Source organism: Herpailurus yagouaroundi, unplaced genomic scaffold, assembly GCF_014898765.1.
Source record: "Herpailurus yagouaroundi ecotype Mexico unplaced genomic scaffold, PumYag 77, whole genome shotgun sequence".
Lineage (NCBI taxonomy): Eukaryota > Metazoa > Chordata > Mammalia > Carnivora > Felidae > Herpailurus > Herpailurus yagouaroundi.
Window position 1 is genome coordinate 56,194,889 of NW_024412388.1, and position 8,888 is coordinate 56,203,776.

At 39.5% G+C, this 8,888-nt stretch overlaps 1 long non-coding RNA gene across 2 annotated transcripts in view; it reads left to right on the plus strand.

The window, feature by feature from the left end:
* The window catches only part of LOC121027284 (uncharacterized), a 40,623-nt gene extending 33,435 nt beyond the window's left edge, over positions 1-7,188 (plus strand). For both annotated transcript variants that reach the window (XR_005788641.1, XR_005788639.1), the window contains exons 3-5: positions 4,525-4,614; positions 6,352-6,534; positions 6,900-7,188. This is a non-coding gene — a long non-coding RNA (uncharacterized LOC121027284). The remainder of the gene's footprint in view (positions 1-4,524; positions 4,615-6,351; positions 6,535-6,899) is intronic.
* The last annotated feature ends 1,700 nt before the right edge of the window (positions 7,189-8,888 follow it).

Genomic DNA, 8,888 nt, shown 5'->3' on the forward strand with positions numbered 1-8,888 from the left:
TCCTTCCTTCCTTCCTTCCTTCCTTCCTTCCTTCCTTCCTTCCTTCCTTCCTTCTCTCCCTCCCTTCCTTCCATCTTTCCTTCAATAAATACTTTTTTGAGCACCTGCAGTGTGTGACTCAAGCCTCTGGGAATAAATATAGCAGTGAACAAGGACAGAGTTCCCTTTTTCATGTATGTAAGAATTTAGTTGAGTGAAACATAATAAATAAATATGAATGCCTGGTGGCAAGTACAATGAGCAAAGCATAGTAACGGATATTAGGGATGGAGGGAAGCTACTTAGAAGAGGTAGTCAAGGAAGGCTCCTCTGAAAAGGTGACATCTGAGCTGAAATGTGAACTAAGTGTAGAGAAGAAGATTCCAGGTGGGGAGAACATCAGATGTGACAATCATAAGGAAAGTGTGCTTTCAGTGAATGTTTGGGGAAGAATAAGAAGGTCAAGATGACTGGAACATGTAAAGCCTTTAGATTTTACTCTAAATGCATTGGGAAGCCGCTGGGAGGGTTGAGAGGAAAAGTAAAAACATGATCTGATCCATGTGGAAAAGGACCAACTTTCCAGATGTTTTAACATGTGATTTGACTATGTGTCTAAAGATTGACTTCTCAAGCATGTGTTAAGATTGGCATGAGCTCATTAGGCAGTGTATGTGAATTGCATAGTGTTTGCAGTAGATTGCACTCAAGAAGTAGCTCTGATTATTATGCTATTAGTCAAGTTGATAGACCATCACCAAGGTTCTGCACTGATGATGATAGGACATCTGTCTGAGGTCCAAGGAAATAGGGAGAGAAAACCATCATTTCTTGAGTATTTACTCTGTGCCAGGCCTGAACATATTTAGCTCTGGTACAATAGAGCAAAGCAGCATGCTTTTTTGTATCAGTCTTGTCATGATGCCCAGAACTATTCATAACTCTGGGCTGAGGTGACTTTTAAAGTGTACATTTTAACCTGGGGTGGCAACATCAGGTCCTATTGACCCCTGTTACCTTAATGTGATTTCATGGATCAGATGAACTAGCTAGCCACCCCAATGGCTCTGGAGTCTGAATGCCTATGGTCAAAGTCCAGCTCAACAGCTTATAAGCTGTGTGACTTTGGGCAAGGTACTTAACCTATCTGTGCCTCAGGTTTCCCATCTCAGGGATGATAGTGATAATTATCTTTCAGCGTTTATGTGAGCTAAAGAGAGGTACTGCATGCAAAAATGCTTTATCTGACATAACTATATTATTTTCACAGTTAAGTTCATTAATGAGCCAATCAGAAGAGCTTTCAGGGGTAGAACACAGCACTGGTAAGGTTTTAGAGGAAAGCAGAGGGCCAAAAATGTTATGGTGCTACCATGAGAAGTTCTGTAGGATGAACACTTACTTCCAGGAGTGGGAACAGCTGGTAAAAAGATACTAAAACATGTTTTTAAAAATCTAACTTAAGTCTTTGCAAGTTCTCACTGTAGAGACAGAAGATTCAAGTGATCCAGTGAGAAGTTTTGATCAGTATGCTGCAGGGTGATAGATGATAGGGAGCCAAAGAAAGAGACAGACCTTATAAGGAGTTTAAAAAAAGTAAGAAAAACAGATAAATGTGGTAAAGAAATCAGAAAATTCGTAGAGTAAGAAATGCAACTAGAAAACAAATTAGTGAGAAAAATGTTTGCCAATCAAATTAGCAAGGATTAAAAAAAATAATACAAATCCCCTTGCAATTAAGGCAATAAAAATTGCTGAAAGGATTTATTGCTGAAAGGATTATATGTTGCTGAAAGGAATATAAATCAATAAAACCATTTGAGAAATCACTGTGATGACATAGATCAAGTGCCTTTAAAATGATTATTCTCTTTGACTCAATAATTCTATTTCTAGATTGTTATTACCCATTTGTAGATTTTTCTAGGTTTTATTGATTTATTTGAAAAAATTAATTTTAGTATTTTTATTTTTTTTTTTTATTTTTTTTTTAAAAATTTTTTTTTTTCAACGTTTTTATTTATTTATGGGACAGACAGAGACAGAGCATGAACGGGGGAGGGGCAGAGAGAGAGGGAGACACAGAATCGGAAACAGGCTCCAGGCTCCGAGCCATCAGCCCAGAGCCCGACGCGGGGCTCGAACTCACGGACCGTGAGATCGTGACCTGGCTGAAGTCGGACGCCCAACCGACTGCGCCACCCAGGCGCCCCAATTTTAGTATTTTTAAATGTTTATTTATTTTTGAGAGAGAGAAAGACAGAGTATGAGTGGGGTAGGGGCAGAGAGAGAGGGAGACAAAGAATCCAAAGCGGGCTCCAAGCTCTGAGCTGTCAGCACAGCTCCTGAAGTGGGGCTCAAATTTATGAACCACGAGATCACGACCTGAGCAGAAGTTGGACGCTCAACTGACTGAGCCAGCTAGGCACCCCTGAAAAAAATTAATTTTAGATATAGAGTCTTCATAGAATTTATTATAGCAGGCCCAAATTAGAAAGATTAAAATATCTTCAAATAAATGGCATATTTTGCAACCATTAAAAAAGACATTTATATCCCCATGAAAAAGAATGAAGTTGGACTCCTTCCTAACACCATACACAGAAATTAACTCAAAATGGATTATAGACTGAAATGTTTAAGAGCTAAAACTATTAACCTCTTAGAAGAAAATATAGGAGTAATAGACCTTGGGTTAGGCAAAGCCTTCTTAGATATTACACCAAAAACACAAGCATCAAAAGAAAGAAAAATAGACAATCTGAACTTTATCAAAATGAAAAACTTTTGTGCTTCCAAGAACACTATCAAAACACTGAAAAAACAACCTGAAAGGATGAGAGAAAATATTTGCAAACCATTTATCTGATTAGGGACTTGTATCCAAAATATATATCCAAAAATCACAACTGGAAAAAAAAAAAAAAAGACAAATAACCTAATTAAAACATAGGCAAAGGTTCTGAATAGACACTTCACCAAAGCAGGTGTAAGAATGGCCCATAAGCATATGAAAACATGCTTAACATCATTAGCCACTAGGGAAATGAAAATCAAAATATGATGAGATGTCATTTTGTACCTGCTAGGACCGTTGTACTAAAAAAGACAGATAATAACAAGTGCTGGAAAAAAATGCAGAGAAATTAGAACCATCATACACTGCTGGTGGGAATGTAAAATGGAGCAGCCATTTTGGAAGACAGTATAGCAGTTCCACACAAAGGTTACCCAGCAATTCCACTCAGAATTCCACTCAGAAATAGAAATATATACTTATACAGAAATATTTAAGGTGGCATTATTCATAATAGTTAAAAAGTAGAACCAACACAAATGTCCATCAACTGATAAACTGATAAGTCAAATGTGGTATATCTATGTAGTAGAATATTATTTGGCAGTAAAAAAGAATGAAGTATTGATACATGCTGTAACATGGGTGAGCCTTGAAAAAATTATGCTAAATGAGAGAAGCAGTCACAAAAGACCTGTATTGTATAACGTCATTTATATGAAATGTCTAGAAATGGTAAATCTATAGAGACAAGAGAATAAATTAGTGGTTACCTGGGCTAAGGCTAGAGCGGGGATGGGAATGGGGAGTGATCACTAATGGGCACAAGCTTTATTTCTGGGGTAATGAAAATGTTCTCAAAGCAATTACAGTGATAGTTGAACAACACGTGTATACCAAAACCCATTAAATTGTACACTTTAAATGGGCAAATTATATGGTATGTGAATCGTATCTTTATAAAGCTATTAAAAATACATTTGTGTAAAGTATATACTAAAAGAAGAAATGTTCATAATATTTGTGAATGATTTAGAATCATGTATTGTAAATTATGGTTATAATTATTTGGAAAGGAGATTCAAAGCTTTGACATACAAATATAGTATGATTTCACTCATATGTGGAATCTAAGAAACAAAACGTGAACATAGGGAAAGGGAAGAAAAAGTAAGATCAAAACAGAGAGGGAGGCAAACCGTAAGAGACTCTTAAATACGGAGAACAAACTGAGGGCTGCTGGAGGATGTTTGGTGGGGGGATGGGCTAAATGGTAATGAGCATTAAGGAGGGCACTTGTTGGGATGAGCACTGAATATTGTATGTAAGTGATGAATCACTGGGTTCTACTCCTGAAATCAATACTGCACTGTATGTTAGCTAACTTGAATTTAAATAAATAAATTAAAACAAAAACCAACACCAAACAAACAAAAATCCTCTGACCTAAATTCTGACAAGAGATCTACTACCATGTTAATGAAGGCTGTCTTTGGATGGTGAACCATGGTTGATGTTTTTCCCCCTTTACTCTGGTAATAGGGAAAACTTCTGTTAATAAAAGAAATAAGGAGGCCTTTTTTCCCAAGCAGTCCTTGGGCATAACCCTTGTTCATCCTTACCCCCTGCTAAACAGAAAGCATCTGAAAAGTGTTTCAGCTGTTATTCTATAGAAAACAAAGTCTGACTGAGACCAAAAGTGACATTTTTCCATGTTCCCTCCTCCCTCCTGTTCTTCTACCCCACAGGCCCATAAAAGAAAAATGATTCAGAAAGTCCTGAGCAAGTGAAACCCGGAAACGTGCTACACTTGTGTCTGGCAGCCTCATGCCCTGGAGGTGAGGAGCGGACAACCACCATCCAGGGCTTCTCACAGTGAAAGTGGAATGAGGGAGGCATGTGTTCCAGCTGGGGGCATGAGTTAGGGCCTGTGCCAGGTACAAAGAGAAATTTTATTTTTGACTTGAGCGCACACTGTATGCTTATCTCTACTGAGGAAACCAGCTTTTCCTTCTTACCTCCCAAGAGGAGGAGCCAGTCCTGGCTCACATCCCTGGACAGAGTTACACTTCCCAGCTGGCCCCTCTCCAGGCCAGCCAGTTGTCCATCTGTATCTTGGAGGAACAGCTTTGACAAAGTCCTTGGCCCTGTTTGGAAATCCCCTTCCCCTTGCTCTCCCAAACAAAATTAATTTGAAACGGTTGGGTTAATCTGACATTTTTCCTCTGAGGAACATGTGTTCATATGAGGGGGGAGGGTCTCCTGGAGACAGTCTCCAGGCTATCTACTTGGAATCCATATACCTCCCCAACCCTGCCAATCTGCAGTGCATTCAGAGGCATGCGCCTGGGTTGCAGAGGGGTCTGGGGACCAGTTCTCTGAGGAATGGTTGAAGGACCTGGGGCCGCTTAACTTGGAAAAGAGAAAACTCAGGGAGATCTTGAGAATTGTCTCAATGAGCTTATTAAAAGTTTATTTTGGAATAATATCTCAGAGAAAAATTGGAACCAATGTGGAGAAGTTGCAACGAGGCAAATTGCCTTAATATCAGAAAGAACGTTTTTAATAATGAGAATTTTCCAACATGTAATAGGCTCCATAGTTGAGGAGGTGATTTTCATTGGAGGAAATCTATACAACAACTTTCTTTTGGGCACCATCAACTTGAGAGTGTAAAACTTTTTTCCAACAATTATGTGGTGGTGCTTATTATGTACCAGGCACTTTATATATATAATACTTTATATATATATAAATATATATATAAATTATAATATAATATATATACATATAAAGTACTAAGTACTTTATATATATAATTCTAAGAATACTTACAACATCCTTCTAAAATAAGTGTATTATTATCTCCAATTGTAAGTGAAGAAAAATAAGACTCAGAAAGAGGTTCAATAACTTGCCCAGGGCCACACTGTGACTCAAACTCAGGTAGAATGGCTCCAACTTCCATACTCCATCCATTAACTCCTATATTGAGGTCACATTTATACTAATACCTCCAAGATATGACCGTAGGCTCCTACATGTCAAAATATAGGATTAGTCTCTCTCATCCAGAGGTGCTCAGATCGTTTCCAGAAGTCCCCACAGAGTGCCTACCTATACCAACAACTTAGTGGATAAGGTACATGCACCTGTCATACACCATGGCTTCCCTCTTGTCAACACTATTCATGCAGCCTCACCAACTATACTAATTGTGAGACCACCAATGTCTGTTTCAAGGGGGCTTCCCCACAATGCACCCTAGTCCATAGGGCTCAAGGCCTGTGTGTTGCTAGGTTCTGAGAGGAATGGAGAATGGTCCCACGTCTGTGCTGCAGTTTGTCATCTGAGTTCCCAAGAAACAATACTTTTGGCTGGAGTCCTCTACCTCTCACAACAATATGTCCCTCTCAGATACTGGTCCTCATCTCCTTGGGTATAGAGTTTCAGAGACAGTCCAATGATTGGAGGTGGGTCCTACAACTCATGTCCCTCTCTGTCTCCTTTACTTCTTTCTCGACTGTCTCCTATCACTTGGACAACCAAAATAAAGAAAACTCTCTTTCCCCCAGCCACAAAACACAGAGCCTCCATGCAGTAGGTGAAGAGAACTCTGAAGAGATGTCACCTCATTTCTCCCCAGCTCTTGCTCAGTCAAAAAGGACATGGGATATATGAAAGCAGAAGCAGGAAGACTATTCTCAGGTGTGCTGGGGAATGGGTGTGCTGGATGAAGCTGGAGGCTGGAAAGAATGGTAAGGTCTCATCAGTTCAAAAATGTTAGAATCCTAAGTCCCAAATAGTTTGTTAGAAATGGAGTTGCTTCAGCTTGTTTCTTCAAATAGCCCCCACTGGGTTTGTTTAGGAAAGAGTAGGCTGTGTTTCTAAGTAAAGTTTTTACCAGTTTCTGGATTCTGCTTCATTTATGGAAGGTACAGGGTGAAAGAACTGACTGTCTAGTGTAGCCCATCTTTAGGCAAGAGAGAAAGTTGGGATGTGGAAGGCTAGGGTCAATTTACTGATGGGGAGCAATTAATGGCTCTGATAAGCCTTTTCCTTGAAGAAAAGTTTCAGAGATGAGCTTCCTCTGTTTGTACCCAGTTTCTCTCATGTTTTTCAGGTCTCCCATGTTCTTCAGGTCTTCTCATTGTTCTTTATGGTCAATGTGAAGGATATGGGACATTTAGATTCTTTGAAGTTTCCATGAGAATATTTGGCTGAAATAGGGGAAAGAAGATAGGGACAAGAGTAAGATACATCTCACTGTGGATATGAAGAAAGGGTGTGGTAACCATTCTCAAAATGGCCTCCAGTAATCCTTGTCTTCTAGTGTTTTTATCTTGCATGGCGTCTCCCCCTGCATTGAATCCCTTTTTGTCTGTATGACCAATAAAATATGGCAAAAATGACAGTGTGTGGCTTTCTAGACCAGGTCATGGCTTCCACCTTGGCTCTAGGAGAAGCCAGCCACCATGTTATGAAGGACGCTGAAGCAGCCATGTGGAAGAGCCTATAGGGGGAGGAACTGAGGCCTTCTGCCAAAGCCAGCACCCACTTGTCAGCCAAGTGAGTGAACCACCTTGAAAGCATATTTTCCAGTCCCAGTAGAGCCCTTGGCTAACTGCAGCCCCAGTTAATATCTTGACCACAACCTCATAAGAGATCCTGAGCCAGACTGCCTGAACTCTTCCTTACCTATAGAAACTGATAGAGGGGTACCTCGGTGGCTCAGTTGGTTAAGTGTCCAACTCTTGATCTCAGGTCAAGTTTTGATCTCAGGGTTGTGAGTTCAAGTTCCATGTTGGGCTCCAGCATGGAGCCTACTTAAAAAAAAAATAAAGAAAGAAACTGTGATATATATTGATGATTTCAAGGTAATTAATAACACATCAATTGATAACCCATGCAAAGAGCAAGTCTGATTATGTGAAGGGCCCTCTAGCATAAGCCCTGTTGGTTGGGCACCTTCATGCACCGTGTCCTTGGGAAGCCAGAGGATTGGCAAACTAGGGCCCATGGGTCAAATCCAGCCATCCAAAGGCCAAATCTGCCCACATCACTTGTCTCCATATTGTCTATGGCTGGTTTCTTGCTACAGTGACTGAAGTGAGTAGTTGTGATACACTGGATGGCTCACAATGCTGAAAATATTTACTGTTTAGCCCTTTATAGAAAAAACTTGCCAACTCCTGTTCTATAGGAACTTGCAGTATGATGGTGAAATGTCTTTTGCACACACATACAGATACACACACCCACTCCAAACAAGATCCTGAAGTACACACATTTTATTTCATCTGCCTGGTAAGCCCTCTGTACTTTCTTCATCTGGCTAACTCCTACTCATCCTTCAAAACTCAGTTTAGATGCCACCTTCTTGAATCCAACCTTTACTTGTGAAATCCCTCTCCTTCTTTGAGGTTGGCTTATGTATCACCTCCTTCCCTTGTTCCCCCAAGCCAAATGAATTCTAACAGCAGTGTTTCCATATCTCTTTTAGAACTCTAATCAATCACATGATGAGGAATTGTTTAGTGTCTTTCTCCCCCACTGGACTATAAGCTCTTCACGGACAAGGATTGTGCATTATTCATTTTATAACCTCAGAGAAATATACCTTTACTTATTTATTCATCACAAATACTTATCGGATGCTTACTATTTGTCAGATAATTTGCTTACACGGGGATTCACGGAGAAAAAGACTGAGTTCTTGCTCTCAGGTTGCTCCAGGATGGGAGTGGGAAAGCAAACTGGCATTAGGCTATGATGTGGTAAAGGTGTGTGCAAACTTCATTGTGAGTATATTTGTTGTAACCATATAAACACCTGCAAAAAGAAATTGTTTTTCAACACTTTCCTAGCATTTCACCATAGTTGGACACTGTACTAAGTACTTAAATACATTACAATTTATTTAATCTTTATACAACATGAAGCAAGTACTACAATGTTCCCTTGTACAGGATATAGAGAATAAGAGACGTCAAGTAACTTATCCAGGGTCACAGAGCTAAAAAAAAATGTCAAATAAATTTTGGAGCAATTATTTAGCTGAATAATCAATTCTAAATCTCAAAAACAACTTAAGTAGGAGAAATTGGGATAA